Here is a 26,093-nt window from a genome sequence, read left to right on the forward strand (position 1 = left end):
ATTCGGTTGACTGGGGTTACCTGGAGGACGTCTTGCTGATCATGGGTTTGGGCCCTAAATTTTGTCATATGGTTCACATTCTTTACTCCAATCCAACTGCATGGGTGCTGGTTAACAGAACCCTCTCGCAGTCCTTCCCAATCAGAAGGGGAACGCGGCAGGGCTGCCTGCTCTTCCCCTCCTTTTCGCCTTAGGGATGGAACCGCTGGCTAACCTCATCCGATCGGATAACCAAGTCCAAGGCTGGAACTGGGTGGGATCGCACAAGGACAAAATTGCCCTCTACACTGATGACGTTCTGCTGTATCTCGCAGACCCGGCCTGATCCGGTCCCAGATGCCTGCAAATACTACACTCCTTTGAACGAGTTTCAGGTTTACACCTGAACTCGGCCAAGTCGACCCTAATGCCTCTCCATCTCTCACGGGAGTGCTTCGACTGGCAGTCCATCATCCCCATTAGGAGGTAATCCTTCAAATACTTAGATATTTGGATTTTCCTCCTCCATGACCTAGCCTGGGTTTTCAATGTGACTCCCCTAGTCACCAAAACTAAGCTGGACTTTCAGAAATGGCAACAAATACCACTTAAACCGCTAGGGAGGATAGCACTATTTAAAATGATGAACCTCCCTCGATTCCTCTACATTATTCAGAATACTCCACTTCACTTCCCGCGAACATGGTTTAGAGGAATAGACAGCCTCATCACAAAATTCCTCTGGAGCGGCTCACGACCGCGCTTGGCACTCTTGTGCTGCCAGATCGCGCCCTCTGAAGGTGGAATGGGACTAACCAACCTCCACCTCTACTATCTTGCAACCCACCTACTGGTCCTGCATGATTGGTTTAATGGGGGGTCGTGTGATCCCGCATACAGAACCAAACTAAAAGACTTGGATTTCTCACGCATTCAAGCCATGATTTACGGATCACCCATTCCCCGAGATCTCCCCACGGTGACTCGCGTAATCCTGTCAGCATAGAATACTTTCCTGCCACACACGCAATATAAAGGCAAATTGACACAGCAAATTCCCTTATGGCATGGCACATGGTTGAGGGTGGTGAGCGGCCTAGAGGGTTTTAGGAGTTTGGACCCCATCAGCTTTCTGCCGCTAAAGCGGCGATAATTTTAACGCTGTGCTTGATAATATGCCCCTTAGATTTTTGTTGTTTTTGTGTCATTTTGCTTCTTAGGTATTCAACTATTTTTAAAAATTGGAGTGGGATTTTTATTGTGTTGAATTTTTTGATTTTTTAACTGTTTTGGTACTTCTGAATGCTTTGCATATTTTCATAGCTGCCAGGAGTAGAGCTCAGCTTTGACATTATTGAAACCTTTGACTGGACCTAAAAAGTGTCTTTATTACTTGTGGTGGACACCAATCCACACCAGTTACTAAACCACTTTCTCACAGTAACCAAAATAAATCTGAAAGACATTCAGCCTAAACTTAATTCAACTTGAATTGAGCAGTGGAATTTCAGTACTTTCTCTTTATAAGAAGGTACAAAACTGAAAATGATACATCTTCCAACTACAGAATATTTTTGAAAAAATAGAGTATTCAAAGTGAAACAGTAGAGAACATGTAGGATTAGGAAGAAGTGCGTGGGTTGGTAACAGTAGAGGGAGTATAGGCGAATAATGCTGCAAACATTGATCTGCTATTATATAATGCTACAGCTGAAAGAAAAAAGAGGATTTGATAGTGAAAAGATAGAAGAAAGCTAAAAAGAGAATACAATCAACACTTTTGATGCTTACCTACCCTTAATATAATAATTGTGGCAACATCCTAAGAAAGGGAAGAGATGTAGGAAGGCAATAAAACAAATAACTAGCATGCAGAGAAGAATTAGACTCTTGCAATGGTGACCCCCTCCCAAAAGTATCAAGCAAACTTCAGATGATATAGAACCTTTTGGATCAACGTATTGCTGGTGTTAGAAGGAGAATCCATATCATTGCTCCTTGTAAGGCTTGAAACCGGTCTTCTGAATGAGGGTAGTTTAAATGTCAAAATATCTTGTTTGACACTTAAATGCTTGCATTACCTAGAGCTGCTAGATTTACTTTAACCCCTTGAGTGCCCCGCCCTTTCCACGCCCTGTGCCGGGCGTTTCATTAGCGGGCGGGGCTCATGACGAGATAGTCTCGTCAGGGGCACAGCGCAACCGCGGCTCATGACGAGACCATCTCGTCATGGGCACTCAAGGGGTTAAATCAGCCCCGTTTTGTACCAAAGCAAGCCTTAATGTTTATAGATCTCAGCTTGAAAAAACAAACAAAGTGTAAATTGGGTTTCAAAAGTGTTAAGAGTCTCAGCAATTAATGCTTCTAAAAACCTTGAATTAATTGCTGTCTGCATTTTGGGGCATGCCTTTCCTAACTGCCTTTTGAAAATAGCTGCATTAGGAAATCCTGAGTGCATGGAGGCCCTCTAAAGATTTAGAAACAAGTCTATACACTCAATAAGAAGAAACATAGCATTGACACAGGCACCTCCAGCAGGCTAGGAGTACATATTTTGTTATTGTAAACCTTAGAAAAATATGAAGGATTGATTTGCACAGGTGGAAAAATTAAAAATATGTAGTACATTTATTACATTTATTAATTACAATTGAAAGAATACATGAAATGGTTACTTGTGATATTTTAATGAAATGAAAACAATGTAGATTTAGCATTGCCAATTTCTCAAACATTTACAGAATATATAGAAAGAGCGCCGAATATGTCACAGAAAAACAGTTTTAAATAGTCCTTGAAGAAAAGGAAGGAAATACTGAAATAAGGTAACACATTGAGAATCTGTTAACAGAGACTTATTTACCCTCATATCTGCAAATTGGTTTAGATACAGTAATTCAACAAGCACATTGAGTAGGAATATGATGTTCCTTAATATTCTGTAGTGTGGACTCACAGGCCTTCACTTAAGACCTTACAATACTTAGAGTATCTTTGAGTTCATGGAATAGAATGAGCAGGTAAAGGGAGAATGGGGTTTTCTGAAGACCATCAAGAAGACAAACAAGCATTTGCAATGCAGTAGGTCTCGTAAATGCGAGATTGAGCTATTGGCAATGCCTTTTACTTATGTGTTTAAAAAAAACGCAATAATAAAAGGCATTGCCGTTTACAATACCAATAGGTCAAAGTTTCTAAAATGGGAGACCTATTGCATTGCAAATGCTTGTTTAGTATGTGAAGAGAGTGGAGAGGACACAGTGAATACTGTTCAACATATAAGTTAGTGGGTGTGCACAAACTCAAATGTCATCCGAACCCTACAACTACGCTTTCACACCTTCTTTTAGCTACAGTATGTAGAGTTGCAATAATGTGTGAAAATCTGAGACCTGCTACAATCCAAACGTTTATATAATATCGGTATAATCAGAGAGGCTCTCATAATTTGTCACATCACTGCATGCCACCAATTGGGACAAGTGGATTTATGTTTTTTTAAAGGGGAAGTACATTTCAGAAGCATTACACAAATTACACCCTTGGGGTGCCAAGTGGAGTTTATTCCAATCCTAGCACTGCCCTCCCTAACCCTCTGTTCTTTTTCTGCTGCTCTGGGCTGCTCTGTCTATTACGGAAAATGTTATTATCTTAGTGACGCACGTTGTTAGACCGCTCCATGTTTATAACTTCACCCCTCAATAACTTTAACAAGTACGAGACCTATTTCTTTAGCCAACTAGCCGAGCTTGACAAATTTACATTCTACAAAGCCACCAAATGCGCTGGGCTCCTTTTCTCGACACAACCTCGCGTCTAATATTTATAAAAATAATTTGTGATCTTCAAATAATAATAATAATAATGGAACGTTGCCGACTTTAGTGACTCTTCATGAAAAAGAAAAACGTGGAAATTAGAAAGCTACGTGGAAATAAGAAAGCTGAGCCAATTCTTCAACGTTGGGCCTCTGCCTGGTTCAGCTATCACACCACCATATAATTCCAACCAGGTGCCGGATAGCAAGGAAGACGGGCTGCAAGGGAGACTGGGGGAGGGGACCCGAAAGTTAAAGGCAAACAAAAAAACACTAGTCTGCCACCTCTTTCTTGTTTGATTTTTAACCCGTTTGATGTGTTTGTTGGCCAATGGCCGTCGCGAGCACTATCTCCATAGTGCAGTGCACGTCCGTTGGTCGACGCGGCCCAGCCCGCGCACGGAAACCCCCGCACCACGGTGGGTTGTACCCATTTCATCGACATTTCGCGAGTCCTTAGATGAAAATAAGTGCTCCTTTTATCGCAACAACCGTACCCCAAACATTATGTATTAGGGGCAGAAACCCCTTGAATTTTGATGATGGGAATAGAACATTAATTTGTGTCTTGAGTTATTTTACCGGGGGCCGCAGTTACCTGTGGGTCACACACAATTTAAAGGAGGAACCACGTTCCTTTGTGCTTGCTTACCAAGACTGCCAACAGCGCCAGGCGGGTCACCCACAATTAGTTGCTCCGGACCAGCTAACCCTCCAAAGCTATTTCTTTTTTTGGGGAGTTTTATGTAGCACAAACTCGACCCGAAGGTATTGGCGCGCTTTACATAAGCACCGTTATGTTACAGAAGGACACATTCATTTGGGTGAGGGGGGGCAGGGACCGGGAGTTTAAGTGATTTGCCCAAATTCACAGGAGGTTTTCACTGGCATCGAGACTCGAACCGGGAACCCCAGCTTCAAAATCGACAGACATGTGAAAGTAATCCAAATATCGACAGAGGATGAACTGATTATCATCTGAGATATCTATTTAAACTGAACTATAACCTACCACCCTCCAGCTTACACAGATCAGAGCGTAACGCGCGTTAACCACCTAAGCTACCTCACCACGACTGGTAAAATAGTGTTAGCGGCAACAAAGGCATAACTCCTCTGAGCCAATCCGTTTTCACCGGAATACGAGGTGCGGGCTACACAGATTTTTGTAGTAGGCACATTAACCCGCAACGTAATTTAATGAGACAGAATCTCGCGCAGGAGCATACACACCAAGAGCTCCATAGTTCAGAAAGTAGAAGAAATAAATAATGGTAGGAGATATAAAAACCCGGGACCCCCAGAGTGAACTATTTATGGGGGTGACAAAAGAATACGAGGGTCTCAGGTCGAACAACGTCACGGGGGCCCCGGTTTTGGAACTCCCGGACCTCGCAAGCTCGTACCACTCTGGCAGTCACTCGAGGTGCTCGGGCTGGAGTCTTCGAGTCTTAAAACAGATCGCGAGCGGAGAACTACCACTTCCTTTTTCCTCCCAAAAAAATGGGGAAAAAATGCATCTCCAGGCCTCGGATATTAAAGAATTAATCCCTGGAAGAGCCGTGGCAGGAAAAGCCTTCGAAGCTCTACAAGGATACCAGCACATCTTTGGGGATTCCGCTTGGATGAAAACCCACACATTTCAACCGGATTAAAACAAAGGAATTTCAGACTCATTAAAAAGAAGGAGTCTCAAAAGGATCGCAAAAGCCTTGCGCGATCCCTGCCGGTCTGGAAAAGTGACCCTGATGTGGTAACGGAGCCACCCGGCCCGTTCCAGCACGCTGGTCACGCACCCACGCACCCGGAGGGCGGGCACGCCCGACGGTATAAATAAACGGGCGCGAGACCGCTCGGGGTCTTCGGCCCACCACAGTGACCCTGGCTGTCGTGTCCTGTTTGTCCCTGCAGTCCCCCATGCCCTAGGCCTCCCCTACACCTGCGTGCCACCCCTAAACACTACATTGGCGACGAGGGTGGGATCCTACCCGCGCCTCGCCTCTCCGGCGCTCTACAAACTGGCCTGAAGGTGCCCGGCGCTCTCCGCGGAGGCGGAACGAGGAGGACCTCGCTGTGCGCGTCCTCGCGCTGGAGGTCTCGAAGCGGACGCTCTGCAGGTGAGCTCCGTCGGAGGGGGAAGTCGGCCCTCGTGTGCTGCGTGAGCGTCCGGGAGGTCGTAGCTGGCTTTGGCTCTGCCGGTGAAGGCCCCGACAGCCGGTTGCAGCAGAGGGCGTCCTCAGCGGTGCCTGAGGGGGGAGAGCGGACAATAAAGCATTCAAAAAAAAAAAAAAAAACACTCGGTGAATGAGCAGGTCTCGCCTACGCGCAGCACCAACAGCAGCACAGGTCTCGCCCACGCGCAGCACCAGCAGAAGAAAAGGTCTCGCCTGCGCGCTGCGACAGGCAGGTGGCCTGCAGCGGTCCAATTAAGGGAGGAGTGCAACGGTGGTCTCGCCTGGACACCAGCCAAGCAGCCACGGTCGGGGAGGTGAGCAGTGAGGGGTGACGAGTATGACGACCCCTGCCTCCAGCGGAAGTGGCACGGCGCAGCAGCCTCAGCCAGTAGCCGCCGCGCAGCCCGCGGCCGCCGCGCCTGGACACAGCGCGGTGGCCCCGCTGCCGCCGTTCAGTGAATTGTCGGACCCCTCCACAGCGGCCGTGCGGTGGCGATCATGGATCGGACGGCTGGAGCACTACTTTGTCGGAGTGCGGGAGACGGACAACACGGTCAAGAGATCTCTCCTCATGTGCTACGGTGGTGAAGAACTGTACGACCTCTTCGAAACTCTACCGGACCGGGGGAACGACGACGACTATGCGGGCGCCATAAGGGCCCTGAACCGCCATTTTGACCCCCAAACGAACCCCGATTTTGAGTGGTTTAAGCTTCGCCAGGCGCGACAAGAAGAAAATGAAAGCATCGACGTCTTCTATGCACGCCTGCGGAAACTCTCGCTGTCCTGTGAGCTGCCGGACCAGAGGGCAGAGATTCGGGCTCAACTCATACAAGGGTGCAGGTCGGTCCCGTTGCGGCGTCTCATCCTACGGGAGCCAGGCATCTCCCTCGACAACATCCTGGTCCTGGGCCGGTCTCACGAGCTGTCCAATGCTCGAGCGGATGCGATGGAGGCGGCCCTCAATCGGCCAGCGGCTGCCCCGAAACCGCCAGCAATCAAGGAAGAGAGAGTGGACGCGCTGCAGAAGCGACCGAACCAACAGCGAGGAGCCGCGAGGGCTCCACAGGGTAGCACATGTGGCAACTGCGGCCTAGGTCACCCACCTGGCGGCCGGTGCGTCGCAATGGGACAGACATGTCTGAAGTGCGGCCGAGCGAACCATTTTGCAAAGGTCTGCAGAGGTGGCCGAAGGGGGCGCGGAGGTGCGTCCGGCCCACGTGGAGCCGCGGCGCGCGTACACCAACTGACAGTGGAGGAATCCGCCGCCCTGCGCGAAAACTCCAAGCCAAAGTTCGATGAAGAGGGGGAAGAAGAGGAAGTATTCTTCGTGTCGTTCGTAGGCCGGGAAGGCACGAGGAGAAGACCGCCGCCCATGTGTGACATCATGGTGGCCGGGTCCCCGGTGAGTGCTCTCATCGACACGGGGGCGTCGGTGAACGTCATGGACAGCTGCCAGTATGAGAGGTTGTCGCCACGCCCACCCCTGAGACCCTCCAAAGCCCAAATCTTCACGTATGACAGTGACCGGCCACTGGCCCTGCGAGGGGTGATCGACGTTGAAGTCGTCAGCGAAGGCCGGCAGCTGGCCAGGACATTCCACGTGGCAGAAGGCAAGAGGGGCACCCTGCTGAGCTGCCACACCGCCGAAGATCTGGCGCTGGTATTCTTCGCGAATCAGGTGCACTACCTGCATGCAAGGGAGATACTGAAGGACTTTCCGATGTTGTTTCAAGGTCTAGGATGCCTACGCGGGAAGCAGTTCAAACTACACGTGGACCCGACAGTCCGGCCCACGGCGCTGCGTCACCGGAGAATACCATTCCTCCTGCGACCACGGGTAGAGGAGGAGTTACAAAAATTGGAAGACTTGGGGGTGATTGAGAAGGTATCGGGTCCGACCCCGTGGGTGTCCCCCCTGGTTGTGGCGCCCAAACCCAAGCAGCCCGGCGCCATCCGACTGTGTGTAGACATGCGCCTCCCAAACAAGGCAGTCAAGCGCAAAAGGCACCTCACGCCCACCATGGACGATATTGTGGCCGACCTCAACGGCGCGCAGTGGTTCACGAAACTGGATCTCAACGCGGGGTACCACCAGCTTGAACTCCACCCCGACAGCCGCAATATAACCACCTTCTCCACCCACGTTGGCCTGCGGAGATATAAGCGTTTGAGCTTCGGAATATCGTCAGCGGCCGAAGGGTTCCAAAACGCCATAAGGGAGACTCTCTCGGGTCTCCAGGGAGTCATCAACTTAAGTGACGACATTCTGGTGTTCTCACGAACTCTGGAAGAACACCATCGGCATCTGCGAGACACGCTGCAGCGGCTAGCGGATAGTGGCCTCACCCTGCACGAAGCCAAGTGCTCCTTCTACCAGGAGTCGGTCGAATTCTTCGGCTACATCTTCTCGAGGGAAGGCCTGAGAGTGGATCCGAAGAAAGCGGTAGCGATCCGCGCTGCCCCGAGGCCCACATCTGCCACCGAGGTCAGGAGTTTCCTAGGGATGGCAACCTACTGCGGGAGGTTTATTCCCAATCTGGCGTCCCTGTCGGAGCCGCTCCGGCTTCTCACGAAGAGTGGTCATCCCTGGACTTGGGCGGCTAAGGAAGATATGGCGTTCCAAGCGGTCAAGGACGCGCTGATAGATGACAAGGTGATGGCGTACTTCAGACCCCACCGGCGGACAGAGGTGGTGGTGGACGCGAGCCCCGTGGGGCTGGGCGCGGTCCTGATGCAGGAGACGGAGGCGAAAGAATGGGTCCCGACCGCGTATGCCAGCAGGGCTCTGACGGCTACGGAGATGAGGTACGCGCAGATTGAGCGGGAGGCGCTGGCCATCAAGTGGGCCTGTCAACATTTCCATCTCTACCTCTATGGTCACGACTTCCGGGTGGTCACCGACCACAAGCCCCTGGTTCCGCTCTTTGCCGGCACGGCGAGGCTAGGGCCCCCAAGGATCGAGAGATGGGCGGTCCAGTTACAAGCGTACCGATTTGAGGTCGTGTTCCGACCAGGGGCCAGCAACCCAGCGGACTTCCTGTCCCGCCACCCGGAGCCGATGCACCCTGATCAGGCGGATGAGGCGGAAACGGAGGAGTTCGTCCGACTGGTGTCGCAAGCGGCATGCCCGGTGGCACTCACGTTGGAAGACATCGGCAAGGCCACGGAGCTGGACGAGTGCCTCGCGAAAGTGAAGCGCACGCTGGCGACCCACCACTGGCGGAACTTCCTGGATGGAGTGCAAGCCCTCACAGAAGAGGAGAAAGTGTATCGACAGCAGGTGTGGAACGCGCGGAGTGAACTCAGCGAGGGGCCGCATGGCGTGGTCCTGCGAGGAGCAACACTCGTCATTCCGAGGAGTCTCCAAGGAGAGGTGGTTAGGTTGGCGCATCAAGGGCATCAAGGCATCTCTAAGACCAAGGCAAGGCTGCGGAGCAAGGTGTGGTTCCCTCGGATGGACGCGCTGGTTGAGGAAGCCATCCGCAACTGTCACTCCTGCAGCATCACGGGGGGGGAGCCGACGCCTCACCCAGTGATCACGGAGGACCCCTGTCTGGAACCCTGGTCCAAGTTGAGTGTAGACTTTGGTTCGTTCCCGGATGGGCGACACACCTTAGTGGTGGTGGATTCACACTCCAAGTTCCCGGTGGTGGAAGTGGTGTCATCGACGGCATTCAACCAGGTGCGAGCGGCGCTGGATCGCATATTTGCCATGATGGGCCTACCTGAGGAAGTCCGGTCGGACAACGGGCCCCCGTTCCAAGGGCGAGAGTTCCAGGAATACCTCGCGGCTCGAGGGGTCAGACACAGGAAGATTACCCCGCAGTGGCCCCAGGCGAATGGGGAGGTGGAGCGTTTCATGCGCACGATGAACCGGGCGCTGAGAATCGGAGTCGAGCAAGGAGAAGACGCGGATCAGTGCCTCTCGCAGTTCCTGAGTGCTTACCGACGGACCCCCCACTGTACGACCAGGTGTGCGCCAGGGCACCTTCTGTTCAAGAAGGCCCCCAGGGACAATATCCCGGCGAGTCATGTGTGGCAGCCCACGCCGCTAGACCAAGAGGCGGCGCAAGGGAGAAGGCGGACCTCCAACGAGAAGGCCAGTCTGAAGAGAAAAGCCCGGGCGAGGAGTCTCCAGGTGGGGGACGGGGTTATCCTGAAAGACCGGTACCCGAATTGGAAGTATCGCACCCCATTCGAACCGGAGGTGTGGGAAGTGACCGGAGTGCAGGGCACCATGGTGTCCGCCAGGAGAGGGACGCGGACGGTAACGCAAAATGCGTCTTGGTTTAAACGAATAACATCTGGCGTCCCCGAGACCGACCAGGAGGAGGAAGAGTTTGAGGCCCCGGAAGGGTGCGGCTCACCAGGAGTGCCGGCGAGTCCATCGCGGAGCGCATCCCCCACTGCCCGGGGCGGGCGATCGAGAAGGCGGGCCCTCCGCCGAGGCCGAGGCGCCCAGTGGCCGAGGGGCAGGAGGAACAGGCCGAGGAGATGTTCCACGGAGTCGGCCGTATGGACTTCGGCCAAACCCGGCCCCAAGTAAGAGACTCAGAGACTTTGCGTGGTGTGCGCAAGAACCGAACTGTTCAGCGAGAAATGATCTCTGTATCTGAAAGATTGGAGGGATGTGGTAACGGAGCCACCCGGCCCGTTCCAGCACGCTGGTCACGCACCCACGCACCCGGAGGGCGGGCACGCCCGACGGTATAAATAAACGGGCGCGAGACCGCTCGGGGTCTTCGGCCCACCACAGTGACCCTGGCTGTCGTGTCCTGTTTGTCCCTGCAGTCCCCCATGCCCTAGGCCTCCCCTACACCTGCGTGCCACCCTTAAACACTACACCTGGCAGAAAACTCTTTGCAGATAAACAAGCACCGGTTTGCAGTGGTGGGACACGATGGAAGCCTCTCAGAGAAGGGGGGCGCGAGCGTGAGGCAAGGACACAACGCACGCATGATGAGCAACAGACGATGGGTGGGCGGGGCCTAAGGGAGACAGGGCTTGCACCAACCCCACTTCCAAAGAAGCCAGACAGAAAACCAACGACAATAGATCTCGCAAGCGAGCAGCGCATGCGCTGCAACGCTTGGCTAGACCTAAAGACTGCATCTAATATAACGAGTTCTAAGCTAAACAGAGCTGCAATCTCAATCAAAGCTAAACTCAGAGTTGTGGCATGGTATGCAATGTCGGACAATGCTAACAGAGAAACATCTACCATTTTCATTGCTTCTTGGTCTATGGTAACCACTTAAACTAATAAACAGGGACTTGCAGGGTGCCGCTGTCATAGTTTGTACTCCAAAAGTAACTCACTTTGGTTCTTGATATCTTTTTTCTCATTCCTGCAGTTATCACAGAGCTAAAATCCTCCTATGTCCAGAATTATGCAGTCTATTGTTAGGACTGGGAGAATTGTTCCCTGTTCATGTGTCAATAGTACCAACGAAAATCCTTGTGTAGGTATCTGGAAACAATTCAGTATGGTTTTCAGACCTTTGCATTGCTTAGTGTGCAAAAAAATGAGTGCCGGAGGCCAAAGCACTTCTGTGGCAGTTCTATTTAAAATCGGCCCACCGATCCACTCCCTGACTCTAGTGCGCCTTTATCTCATTCTTGCCAGTACCTCCTTTCCCCCTTTGGGCCAGTTTTTCTGTTTTCTCTTCCTTATTTGTGTTTTTTTTCTCTCTTGCTCATGGCCAATATCTGATGAAGAGAAATAAGTGCTGGCCCCCAAAAATGAGTGCCGGTAGGCCCAACGGCTCAAATTAAGCTCTGGACCTTCGCAGATCACATCAAGAATCAGGCAGTGCTGATTCATTTAGGCAACGTTTCAAGGGCTATGTAAGGTGAAATGACCAAGTAAAGCATTCCTCCTTCAGTGGGAAGAGCTGAAATTGGTTTCATTGAAGGTGTTTCATACATATGAGTTTGACAACCAGAATCAGAGCTAATTCATTTGAGGGCTTCTTTCCTCTTGTGACTTTGCCACTTCACAAGCACTGTTCGGAGATAATTATTGGGGGTTGCAGAGCCCCACCTTGGACATGTTTGTGCTTCTTTATGTTCTGCTCCTGTGCCATTGACCTTGAAACCTGACTGTGGGGATGCTGTCTTAATTCCCTGACCCCTGGTTCTATTGTACATTGTGCTGCTGTACATCTGATGTCAATGATTTCAAAACTACAAGGCAAAGTTGCTGCTGGTAGAAAGTGCTGCTTTTGTTGGGAAGGTCAGAGTTGCTATTACTAAGCACCATGGTTACAGCCCAATTCATGTTTTCTAGAAGTAGTCCTCCCTCCTCAGAGTCATTCCAATCTGTCTACGAGCTAATGCCAGATTCTCAAGATTTTTGTATGGAGGTTCAGAGGGTAGACTTACAACAGATGGAATTGAGAGATGTAAAAGAGGCAGTGCAGCAACAGCCAAAGTGGCAATAATACACCCATCATAGTGGGGTTTTAAGAAACAATTGCCACCTACCCAGACTATGATTTGCAAGCATTTAGAAAAGGCCTGGCAGGGGCAAATCTTAGCTACTGTGGTCCACTAGTCTGGTTGTCATCTTCCTTGGGGGCTGGAGGAAATGGAAATGTTGAATCCCTAGGCTTTCCTATTGTTGAATTCTTCCATTAAGATGATATTGCCCCCTTGAGTTACCAAAGTGATCCTCTATAAACTACAGGTGCCTCCAATAAAACCTTTGAGGGAGATCCCAATGAATTTAGATATTGTATATTGTTCAAAAATGTGTTTTAGTCACAAGGAATTTCCCAAAACAAATAATGAAATTTGGCCTCCTTGCACAGTTTTTTTTTTTTTAGAATACTCCTACCTGTTCCCCCTTAAGTATGTTCAAGCTTTTACCTGGACCAGAAGGTGTTTATTTGGGGAATGTAGGAGATATAAGCCCTGATTTACAAATTTTCCACGCAGTGCAGCACAGAAGACAAATTTGCTGTGCTGCATTGTGCAAGGGGAAAACACCTCACAGAGCCATATCTACTTAGTCTGGTCTGTTACTGCTGTTATACCCTGCGCTGGTACTCAACCAGGCCATCTTACGCAGCATAGACTTGCATAATGGACTTGTAAATAAAGGGACCCCCTCTGAAAGCGTATAAGGTCTAGGAGTAAGAGGGGAAAGCTAAACAACTAAATAAAGAACAACTCCTCTCAGACCTATATTACTTTTACCTAGAAATATATCTACGCATGGGTTGATCACTACTTATACCGCATACATGGTTTGCACAATTAAATACATCAGTACATAGTCTTTTTGTTTTTTATAAAAATGTTCTTTTTATTTTGTTTGTTAATTTCCAATTAATATCATTATATAACTGTTATAAATCAGTCTCCATTATTTTATAAAACAGTACAAATCATATCATATTCAAAAAACACATTTTTTTTGTAGAAAAGGTTTTTTATATCTAATATACACAAATAGCAACACCCTACTCATGAACGCAATCAATTCTCAGACACATTCACAACTCTAACTCACTCTCAATCACACAAAACACATATACTCAATGGGTTCAAGGAGCATCTAGATGTAAAGACATCTCCAATGTTTGGGTTAAATGACAACAACCTAAACCGGTCAGGGTGCACGTGGTCTAAGCGCTTTTCGATGGAATAACACAACTATGGACCACCTTCATCAGGACCTCGCCCAACTAGGGTATAGTGTCATCGAAATTGTACAAAGTAGGGGTACTATTTAGGTTTGAATGAAATACTCGTGATCCAACTTTTAATACGACGAATTAAGCACGCTGATTCTTTTTCGTCAAGAACAAATGTAAATTCTAATAGCGCGAAATAATTAATTGCACTTCTGTGGCGCTAATTCAAAGGAAGGACAATTTTCTGTACATCAATGCGAGAGTTATTTATATATTATGCAGGTCAAAGTTTATAGAAATTTGTAGATGGCAGATAATGGTATGGATTGTTGCGTGCCCTCCGGGCCGAAGCCTCCCCCGATTGGAGCTGTGCTCCTCTTCGTTTTCACAGCCGCTGCAGTGTTCTTGGTCGTTGTCCTCCAACTGCTGTCCAAGTCAGCCATCTACAAATTTCTATAAACTTTGACCTGCATCATATATATATAACTCTCGCATGCGTAGATATATTTCTAGGTAAAAGTAATATAGGTCTGAGAGGAGTTGTTCTTTATTTAGACTTGCATAATGGTGCAGATGTGAATGTGCACTGACTAGCACGCACAGGATTAATACTAAATCATAACTTTCCTGTACAAATTCCTTAACCTAGACAAAATCAGAAGAATCCCACACATTGGATGTGTGCTGTGCAATTCAGCACACAAGCAGTTTGTATTTTTTTGAGAAATAAATTTGTGTCCCTTTGCTTATGTGCGTGTCAAGAAGGCATTAGTTTTTTACACAACCCGGTTTGGGTATCAGGCCTCCGTGACGGAAAGCAGTAGTTACAGTGGGAACTGGACACCTCCCCATCATAAAACACTTCTGTGTTGGATAGTAAATATCATGCCCTGCTTTGCATCAATCTGTGCAAGCACAAAGCCTTAGGAAAGGCGGGTCATATTGTGACTGGAGGTTTATCAGACACTACTGGTCAACATACAGCAGAGTTCTGGGAGTTTGCATCCCTGCATGTACATTTTTTCACAGAGGAAGGGTGAAAATCCTCTGATGTCCAGATTGAGGGGTTAATTGGAACAGACAATTTGTAAGGTTAAAATTCCATCTCTCATTCAGGGACAAGGAATAGTGGAATTCTGGGCAGAAACAGTAGGAGTGCCTTGGTGGATATTTACAGAGCAGCTATGCATGCATCCCTTTTCACTGATGTAAGATACTGCTGTGTCTTGAGTAGAGAAGCTGGTGCCACGGTCTTTTTCATGTTACGCTCCTTATTTCTTTTACATATAGCCATAACTTATTCCATCTGTTTGACATTACCTTAGGCATGGTGTGATCCTCATTATGGCAAGTCCAATCTTACTCTTTGTATTTCTTCCAGTCTGCCCTCTGACCGGAAAGTAAACTTGTTTTTTAAATATACAGAAAGCCTCATGCGTATGGCTTCTATTTGTGGGCTGAGCAGAAGGAATGATTTAACAGATAGGACACGAAAAACTCTATTCTAGGGGCATCTAGTGCCTGCCTGAAGAAACTGGTGTACCTCAAGGATAAATAATGGAATGAAGAAGTGTAAAGTTAGCATAATTAGGGTTACTGGTTACTACAGAATTTGGACATCCGTGAATGACCCAAATTAACACTGGGTGTGAGAATTTGGATTGTTCATGAGGACGAGAAAATATCTGAGGGTAACGAGGGTTGCCATTGTTAAAGAGTGGCATTGGTAACTGCAATCTGAAGTAACAATAACTTGCTCACCTGCCAACGCACTGCTTAGGACCTCATATATTACATCTCTTATGACATGTTATATGATATCATTGATAACATCACTGATGACATCTGAAATGACATCATTAAAGACATCACTGTGCATGGCAAGTGCGCAAGTTAGTTACTTAGTTAACTATAACCAATGAATTTCAGTGTTATTTTTAGTTTAAAATAGTATTTTTTAACTGACATTTTCACCAGACTATAAAGTCACTTTTACCTTAGCTTTATTTAATAAAAAAATATATTTCTATTTCTATATTACGCGCTGGTGGTTGCCGCTGTGTAGTTATAGTGAGGACTAGCATAGTTTTTACTTTGGTAATAACTCTGGCACAGTTTGACGAATCTAGACTAAACTTTCCACACAAAAAAAGAGTTATCAACCTTAATTCCCTACTGGAAAGTTTTGGGGTAATCCCTCAAGCAGCAGACAAGAAAAAAGGGATCCCAAAACACAATTTCCCCATGCAATTTTCTATAGGAAAATTGAAAAGCAATAGCGCAAAAACAGTTGTACGGATTTTCACCAAATTTGGCAGAAAGCTAGATCTTGGTCAGGAAAGAGTGTTTTTTTATAATTTGGTATAAATACGCTCAGTAGCTTTCAACAAATGAAGGTTAAAACATGTTGTATATCTAGATGGTTGGATTTGCAGATAGCTCGTGAGACTCCTGCAATCAAGCAACTTAACATAATAGAGCTACCTGAATGGCGGAGGGGGCGTTTTTCCCATCCACAGGAGCAAAAGGCTCCAGTGGAAGCCCGCCCAAAGATTGGTCAGCCGCAATGTGAAAAGAAATGTTTTGGTTGGCATTTCAGAACACAGAGACTGGTTTCCCGAGTCCTGAAAATGAAAAATAATAAGGGGTCAAGGTAGGGGTAATGGGAAATTAAAAAAAAAATGTGGGAGGCGTGTGTGTTCCACTGGAGCCAGCACAGCCCCCTGGACTCCTTCGGGAGTTCCAAGGGACACAGGGGCTGCGCTGCCTCCCACAAGCGTCTTGTGGGACTGTGCCTGCAGTGGGTTGCAGGGAACAAATGAAGGGCGTGCATGGACAGACAATGAGTCCCAGAGTACAGAAAATTTGAAAAAGGTAGGGTCTTTTGATTGGCCTAGGGAGCTTTTTCTCCAGTCTGCCATTTCGGTACTAGAGGAACGGTAGCGGACAGAAAGCATATCTGTCAAAGAACCCACATGTAGTGGATATTACTCTCCGTTTATTAGAATTCACCTACCTAGCAAAGGAATTCACTCCATAGACATCAGTGAGGTTGCCCTCATTTAAACCTTGAATACCCTCCAAAATGGGTTTGTACTTTATTCTCCTTAAGGGGATTTCACATGACCTGCAATCAAGAGGTTGACAGGTATGCATTTACCCTTTGGACCACCCTGCGTAGTTTGATTAAATATACTACTGAAATTCTTGAAACTGGAAAAAAGGCCTACAACCTTAGTGTGATGCTTACAACACCAGTGTGAGATAAACTAACTCTGAGTGGGACATCCCTTTATTATACTTTATGCAACAAGTTCTGGAAATAAACATCCATACCTTACAAACATCTTTGTTACCTAGAATTTATCTATAGCACTGTATTACAACTCTTTAACACAGGTACAGATACATTATTTTCAACAGAAGCTTTGGCCTTATTCACAGATTTTTTACAATAGGCTTTGGTTTTAAGCCATAACCTACTTTGAAACATGCTTCTCCAACCCAAATCAGGGGCGCTCAGTCTTTCACTTGTTTAACATGGAGTACTATTTGTACCACAGACTTTAGTGATCTGTAAATGGTGCACCACATAACTTTCAACATGCACAACCACACTTGCCCCTAGGGCTTACACTATTTTTAATGCTATGCACCGATACGTGTACACTCAGTAACTCTGGGCTGTATGTAATTATAGTGTTATCAATGATGTCATCAGTAATGCCATTTGAGATGTCATCCGTGAAGTCATTTGACGTGTAATGAGGGATGTAGCATGTGAGGTCATAAGCAGGGCATGGCAGGGGCGCAAGTTATAGTTAGTTCAGTAAACTATAGCATGTGATTTTTTAGTTTTTTGAACATTCGTTTTTATCTTATTTTAGCAGCTATTCTGTCACTTTAACCTTCAATTTGCTCAGAATGTATAAATATATATATTAGGCCCAGTCAAAGGCATTTTGCCAAAACACGTCGGCTGTTATTTTTTCCCTTTTTAGACCCTTGTTTCAGTTTATTTTAAATTTTTGAAATAAAAGGCTTCTCTGCACTACGTACCAATGGTCTTCTGATGGGATTTTCTGTACCGCCATAACCACTGATGAGGAGACTGTAACGTGATAAGTCATATATATGTAATTTTGATTTGCAGACATGCTAGGACATGTTCTAAAAAATAAAGCCACTTCACTCTCTGTGGTACAAGACTCACTTATTTACCAGAAATGTGGTTAAGGGCATGAGCAATGGTTAAGAGGCTTGAAATGAACAAATCAAATTGTTCTAGCTACACTACAAATAGGTTGCAGTCAGCGCTGAACATCTCTGAGCGATGTCAACATCAACAAGTGTCAATATTAAATAAAGGCCTTATCAAATTTGCAGCATATTTTGGATAAATTGTTATGAAATCCCTATCTCATTTACATGACAGATATTTTTTTTGTAAACCTTTCAAGAGGGCGCCCAAAATGTAAACACAACATGCTACCTTACAAAGAATATTTTAGCCACCTCCATGGTCCTACAAGGCTACATTGAAAGCAAAGAGGATTTCACCCTGGTCTCTGCAGTCGGGAGCCAGTTTACATAGGTCCCTACTCACAAAGCTCTCTTCCTGGAGGAAGAGTGTCTTACATAAGAATATTCAGGAGTAGTCCACACCGAAGTCAGGAAAAAGAAACAACTACTGACATGAAGAGTTTTGGTTTTCGGACACATAGGTTGCACCTTTTACCTTACATATAAGATTGCAGGAATTTCACTTAACCCAGTGCACTTGTACCAGCAATGTGTGAACCAGTGATTGGATTGACTCATCAGTCAAATTTTTGCTGCCCTGATGATCAGATGGTTCAAATGTTAATTGTTTTCTTTGCTAGGTGATTGTAATGTCACTACAAAGTATATAATTTTGTTGGGAATTTATATGCAGTGCAATTATACAGTGGCTTAGCTAGACCGCCCCCCACCCTGCACGCCACCACAATTATAACTCCTAAGGAGTCTCTTGGTGCTGGCACCTGTTTCCTTTTACTCCAACACAAGTGGAATGCAATAGAGAAATGTGGGTGCGATCAATGTAATCTGGTCCCAGCAATCACACATGCAAAAGGCTTATAAAATGTAAATAACTTCATTCATCCTCAGAAGGTGGAAAAGCTTGAAAATTAAATTTGCCACTAAGTAATCAGGGTATACAAAGGCCAAGGTCTATAATTCTACATCGCACAGGAAACAGTGTGGTGTAGGATGATTTTTGGGTGATGCAAGTAAGTAGGGAAATGCTATAATCAAGTCTTGGGAGGACTAGCAATTGGATCACATTTTTTAATTCATCTGCTGGTATTAGGGATTTCATTCAAAGCCTCCTGGTATGAAATTGAGCTACTTTTGCTACAGCATCAATGTAGGTATGAATTCCAGTGAGAAGGGGTGTGACCAGTCCACATTTCAGGCAGACATTGACTTCAGTTACTCTTAGAAGTTTCCTCTCTTCATGTATGTATGTGTGTAACTTCTTTAGGGCGAACCTAGCCAAAAGACAGCAGAACAATGTACATGCTCAAAGGCAAGCTTAGAGCCAGTGATTAATAGGAGAAGAAGCTGAGCTGTGGAACGGTAATGCAGTGTGAGGTTAGTGTTCTTTAAAGAGGTGAGTCTTCAACGCTTTCATAAAATGGAGCATCATTCTGGCAGTTCTGATGGATACGGGGATGTTCTTCCAGAACCCGGATGTATAGATGAAAAAAGCCTGTTGTCTTGTTGTTTCTTTTTCACACTTCTTAATCTTCAGTCTGATGGTGTCCTGGCTGCTAATATGCCAAGAACCACCCAAGGTGGTGAGTTTGTCTGCAAGATCAGCTGGTTGTGATGGGTTTGTAAATGATGAAGTTGAAGCAATTTCTCCAAGTACATAGAAATGCAGGCTGAGGTCGCGGTTTCAGAAGTCTTTTATTCCAATATCTTTGTTGATGCCCATATTCCAACACGTGTTTCATCTACAACTGTTTTAGTCACAGCAGACTTCATCAGGGCAATGCATCGAGAATATAAGCGTATTACAGAGTCAGGAGGAGTTATCTCTTATCAGATTACAGTAACCGTCATCCGTATCATATGACCTTGAAACCTCACCAAAGAGTGATATTGGTATTGATGAAACAATGTATGCTTGGCAGTTAATTATTGTTAATCACAAAACAGTTTCAATTGTGTCCAGGTTTCATAGTCCCAATACCGTGCACTATTTGAGCATGAAAATAAACAGCATACAGTGTCATCTAATATTAATGGACCGTAGACGGTGGGAGAGTGAAAGGCTCATACTCACTAAATCAATCGAAATGGATTGATATTACATTGAAGTAAGGGTTATCAATATTAAAATAGATAATCTGCAGAAAATATTGTGTATTATAAAATGTACTACCCAAAATACATCTATTGTACATAATATACAACGTGGTCTGATGGCCGGCTCTTTACCTTATGTCCCGCATCAACTATCTTAAATACATCAACAATCATAAGACTGCCTATAGCCAATTTAGGTCCACATCTCTACATTTCATTTTACATTTCTGTGGTCACGCAACCCACCAGCTCCGTTGTGAAACATGTTGATCAATGTCCTAATTCATGGCTCAAATGCTTAGTTATCTGATCAAGCCCCATAATCTAGATCATCATTAGTAGTTTAATGAACCAATTGTTAGTACTAGCATATCCTAAGTGTAAACGGCATGCGTGAAACATCATATACACAATATATAGGAACCGGTGTCTACTGCCAATGTGTGCCTGGCAAGTGTTCTACTTGGCATTGTAGATCTTTTATATACTCATACGCGACCCATAATACACTACAAATATTATCCAGGTGGCTATTGAATCGTATGTAGAGTTTCTGATACAAAATAAGTACAGCTTGCGAATGAGTGACAAATAACCACCTGCCAACCATTAGGACCCCACATGGGATAACCTCCTTCACTCCAAGAGAGATTCCTTAGGGTGTCTTTGATGCCCATAGGCCTGGAGAAGAACCTGGATAAAGCACAGGCACCCATGAGGTAGAATACTGGCAGGACGACAAGACCAGGAGACCAGGAGCAGCAGGAGTCTTCCCAGATGCAGTCTCGGTTCCCAAAGTGAAGTCCAACGAAGTCCAAAGTGCCTAGACGGTAGAAGTAGAAATGGTATCGGCTCTGAATCTTGTCCCACGACGAATCTGAAGAGCCACCCACAGGTAAGCCCTTAGGTTCCCACAGGAAAGGGTTGGGATGATTAAGTGGTCCCTCCCAGAGGAGGGGCTGGATAGTGGGGAAGCTACTCCCATGTCTTTTGTCCAGTTTAGCACCAGAGCAGGAGCCAATGGCTCCCTGAACTGGTTTCAACTGGAGTATGCAAGGAGGGCACCAAATGTGCCCTTCAAAGCAGTCTGATGGTGCTGGCAAGTGCCCACACCCCAGCCCAATACACTAAGTCCTGTCTGGGTTGTGGTCACACCTCCCTGTGACAGGAAAACTATTGTTCTACCTTCCCCTGCTCGAGCCTGGCTCAACAGCAGGAGGGCAGAATCGTGTATGTGGTCGGCAGCAGCACTAGCTTGCTGTTAGACCCCAAAAGGCTGGTACCAGGAATACAGGGGAGCTTCCTAGGGGAGCCCCACAGTATATGAGAGCCTGCATCCAACACTGGAATCGGTGTTAGGGTAGGATTCCAACATGTTTGATACCAAACATGACTGGTTTCGGTGCAGCCAATATATAGTTCAACATCTCATATTTTATTTGATGCCCACTATATGTATAAAATGGCTGAAAGCACTTACATAGCCTGGAGAATCGACTCCTGGGTTTGTATGGGGTGCCCTTCGCATGCAGGTCACCCTTACACATATAACCTAGCACCCTGCCTTCAGGATTGCAAGGCCTACCCAAGGGGTGACTTATAGGTTTTAAGTGCAGTGACCTCAGATATAAGGAAACATATCTGTGGCGAGTGATGCTAGCACCAGCTCACACAGGCTACAATGGCTGGCCTGTAGTCACAGTTTGAGGGGTCTCTCATGCGTGGCATAATACCTGCTGCAGCCCCTGGGAGACCTCTGGTGTAACTATGCCCTGGTTACCTTAGTACCTATATAGAGAATTGGCTACTGGTACACCAGTAGCCAATTAGGAAGGTACAAAAGTACTTAACATAGCCCAATTTAGGCAGAGAGCAGCACAGTGACTCGGTTCCTGATTAGCAGGATCCCAGTCAGATTAGTCAGAAAACAGAATGACACCAGCAAAAAGTTGGGGTAACCATAAAAGCAGATCCTACTTTTCTACAGTAGGGCGTTACCACCATCCAAATGTGAGAGTACAAGGGCTTGAACAGCAGTTCTGAAGTCGCTTTCTGGTAAAATGGTTTGACTTTCTTTAGAACAGAGAGCTGTTACTTGGCTGTCTTTGTTTTTGACAGTGTGTTTCTTCAGGGAGAGGTGGTGTCCAGAGTAAATCCAAGTGATTTGGCATTCGTTGAGAGCTGGGGTTTGAAGCTGTCAAGGTTCATGTCTTTAAGCCAGGTTTCTACTGTATCTTGTTTCTTGTTCTTGGCAAATGATAGGAATACTTCCTTTGTTGGGTTGAGCTCCAGGTAGGCGCTGGACAGTGTTTGAGATGTTGGAAGCCTGAAACAGAGGAGACCGATATATTGGTAAATCTTGATGCTGTCATCTCTAAGTAGAGCACATAGCTGCTCCACGTAAAGGTTAAAGATGACAGGAGACAGTATGGAACCCAGGTGGACTCTACATGATATAGGGGTCTTTTGTGACCTAGAAGTGTCCATGTGAACAAACTGGCATTGGTTGGAAAGGTAGGAAGATACCAGTGAAGGACATTGCCTGTGAATCTCATTCATCACTTGAGGATGTGTATGAGGGTGGGATGGCTGACTATGTCAAAGGCAGCTGAGAGGTCCATCAATGTCAGAAGACGGGTCATCTTCATTTATTGTCAAAAGGGCATTGTCTATGATATACAAGGTGATGATCTGCATGCTGCAGAATGATCTGAAGCCAGACTGGTAGTCGCGCAGGAGAAGGTTAGTACTGATGTGATCTTGGAGTTGAACATCGACTGCTTTGTCAATGATCTTTTCGATAAATGGTAGTGAAGTGATGGGCCGGTAGTTAGCAAGGTCCCCAGAGTCTATTCTAGGTTTCTTTAGGAGTGTGAGGATCTGGCTAGTCTTGACTTTGAGGGGTATGAGTATGTGTGCCAGATCTGGTAGAAACAGGGCTTTGAAAGCTGACCATTGCGGGATTCTATGGGAAGATGTGGGCGTGAGAGATGATGCACGCTTGGTATTGTTGATGTGCTGTCGGAGCTGGAGTATTTTTTCACTGGAGAAGAAGTTGATGGCATTGCACTTTCCTCTGGAGTAACGTGGATTTGACAGGGGTTGATACAGTGCTTGGTTGTCTTGAAAAGGCCCTGCTTCTGTTGGTGACTGCAATGATGGTGATGATAAAGTACTTTGTGTTGGCTGATCAGATGAGATGTCTGCATCTTTTGTGAAGGGCCTTCAGTATCCAGAGGTCTTTAGGAGTTCTTTTTTTCTTCCATATTCTTTCCTTTCTGAGGATGGATCCTTTATTGTCAGCATACTCTTCAGAATACCAGGGTGCTGAAGTCTTTGGCTTGCACTTGTGTGCTGTAATTGGAACGTGGATATTCACATAGCTTTCAAACAAAGTGTTGAAATTGTTTCGAAGGGTGTTGGCATCAGACGTGGAGTTGATGGGGTGACAGATTTGGTTGTCTATGGAGAAGTCTTTCAAGGATCTGAAGATTTGGTCTTCTCTTTTGTGTTGACCTTGGTTTGTTGATAGTATACTGAGCAAGGAGATAGAGACGGCAAAGTGGTCAGTCCAATCCGAGGGTATTGGTGGTTTGCATTGGATTACTGGTGATGATGAGAAGATGTGGCTTTTGGGGTCTGTTGTTTGTGTGATATGCTTTACCATGTATCAATAAGGATGAAGCGAGTGTTTCTTGTTTTTTTTTAGCTTGTGTTGTCTGGGATGTTGGATTACCGAAGAGGGTTGTGTGGGCATGTTGGATGAATGAGATAGTGAGGAGATCCGAGAATTCATCAATGAAGTACTTGTTCTGACTATCTATAAATGAGATGGAAGGTGGCAGTCTAAGTTGCAGAGAGAGGGAAAGACCTTGGGGCAGATTTACAAGCCCCTTGCGCCACTTTTGCATCACTTTTAACATGGGAAAAGTGACACAAAAGTGGCGCAAGGGCCTTGTAAATCTGTCCCCTTGTCTGCAGCTGTGTTACTTGCTTGCCTAGTGTATAAGACCAAAAGAACATATGGATGACAGCAAGGAATCCTTCCTTCTTATGTGCTACGACCACACGATGAAGGCTGTAGCCTGTGGGACAAAGGTCATATAGGATGTGCAGAGTTGTGGTGGTGAACGGTGTTTCTGTGATGAAGAGGGTGTCAAACTTGTGATGGGTGATAAGGTATGTCATGTCTGGTGCATTGAGTACCGCAGAGCGAGCATTAATGATCATGAGTTAGAATGTGTGTTCTGTAGTCTGAGGGTGTTTGGTAGTTTGTGGGATGTCTATGAGGTTGGTTCTATGTATTGTGCGATATTATGCAAGTGTCTGGGTTGCCTACATCTGGGTGATCGATGGATAGTGGGAAATTAAGTCCTTTTGCTTTGTCACTCCTTTTAAAGACGTTTTTGGTGGAAAACCAGTGATGTCAATTCCTGTGCAAATAGATGATGGGGAATGAAATACTCTTGCTTGGCTTCTTCTTTTAAAAACGGTTTTGGTGGAAAACGATTGATGACACTTGCTGTGCAGATGAGTGATGGGAAATGCAGTGATATCACTTTCTGTGCAGATGAAATCTTCCTGTAGATCTTTCGAGAACCTTTGTGACTATATTTTAGTTTTAGCAGGGCAATTCATTAGCAACCACAGCCATGGCTTTGTTACGGAGGTCAAACATCGTAATCAAGACCAATTCATGAGCCACTGAGGTGTTAATAAACTTCTGCAAGGACATGTTTTCCATGATGGTTAGATTGACACCAATGAATTCTCAGATCCATTACTTTGGTTTCTTTGCTTAGCCCTGTGTGGGGGATGTTTTGCACAGGAGTGTAAAAGGTAACAGGATGCAGAGATACCACTCCACGGGTAGTGAGCTGTCATCCTCAATAATGCCTTTGTTGGAAACTAAAAGGTCAAGGATTGATCCCTAGATGTGTGGCAGTTGAGCAAACTTTTGTGAGGTCTGTGTCTGTTTTGTCACTCCAGCGGAAGCTGAAGTCCCAAGGAAGACTTATTTTTCTGCTATGAGTTCCATAAATTCATCAACTAATTTTAGATTGTCACCTGCTGATTAGATAACATGGAACACTAGAGTACTCAATGTTTTTTACTTCAATGAACTAACATTAAAAGTAGGGTACTTGTTTGGTGTTCAACTATTTGGCACTGGGAACGCCGGGCAGCTGCCTCCATCTTCCAGCTTGTAGTGGCCTTGTTGATGGAATGTGCCGCTGCCCATTCCTAGCGCGTGCATTTATGGGAGCCAGTTTCTGTAGGTATTCTGGCCCATTGCTATTGATGGCTTTGTGAATGGTACAGAGGACCTTGCACTGGATCCTACTGCCCACCAGGCACCAGTGGAGGGCCTTGAGCTGGTCTGATATGGTCATGCTTCTAAAAATGTAGGTACAGTCTGGCTGCCTGATTTTGTAACCTTTGCAGCCTGTCAATGAGCACCTTAAAGGTGCCTGGAGTTAAGCCATACCCTGCGATCTAGTGAGTTGCATCCACTGCTCAGTTTGGTGTAAAGATGGCTTACGCTTCTTACTGTTATTAACGTTGCAGAAAAAAGAGCTTAATTCTAAATCCCATATCAGCTGTCTGCACTCCTAGTCCAGTTTGTGAGTATTGTTTTTTTTTATGCTAATGGAAAACGTGAAACTCATTGCTGATTCACAAAACTCGGTTTGCAAGTGGAAGTATCATCAATGCGTGCAAAGTGTGCAAACGGACTCAGAACTTGCACAATCACTATGGTGGTGCGATGCTGGTTGCTGTTCCAAGGGGTGTGTCAAGAGGCTAGAAAAAAGAAATGAAATGGGGTAAACATCCAAACATTTGTAAATCTGTAGGCATTCACACATATTTGTTCTGCATTTTGAACACATGTACTACCAAACGTCCAAACGTCCATATGTCTGATTTGGGTTTAGTTGTGCAAGAAGTGTGTGGTGAAGTGTGCCTACATATCATTTTTCAATGAAGGTCTGAAAGAAGTTGAACTATTTCTTGTTAAATATATATTTGCATTAAAAGGAACAATAGAATTGAAAGATTTTTAAAATGTCTCACATTTCCTGATAATAAGCATGCGCACTTTCCTCAGTGTTTCAACTTGCA

General features: G+C 46.1%; 1 protein-coding gene across 1 annotated transcript in view; it reads left to right on the forward strand.

The window, feature by feature from the left end:
• CD40LG (CD40 ligand) overlaps positions 1-26,093 on the forward strand; it is a 117,474-nt gene that overhangs the window by 38,276 nt on the left and 53,105 nt on the right. The window lies entirely within an intron of this gene.

Source organism: Triturus cristatus, chromosome 5_2 (genome assembly GCF_964204655.1).
Source record: "Triturus cristatus chromosome 5_2, aTriCri1.1, whole genome shotgun sequence".
Taxonomy (NCBI): Eukaryota; Metazoa; Chordata; class Amphibia; order Caudata; family Salamandridae; genus Triturus; species Triturus cristatus.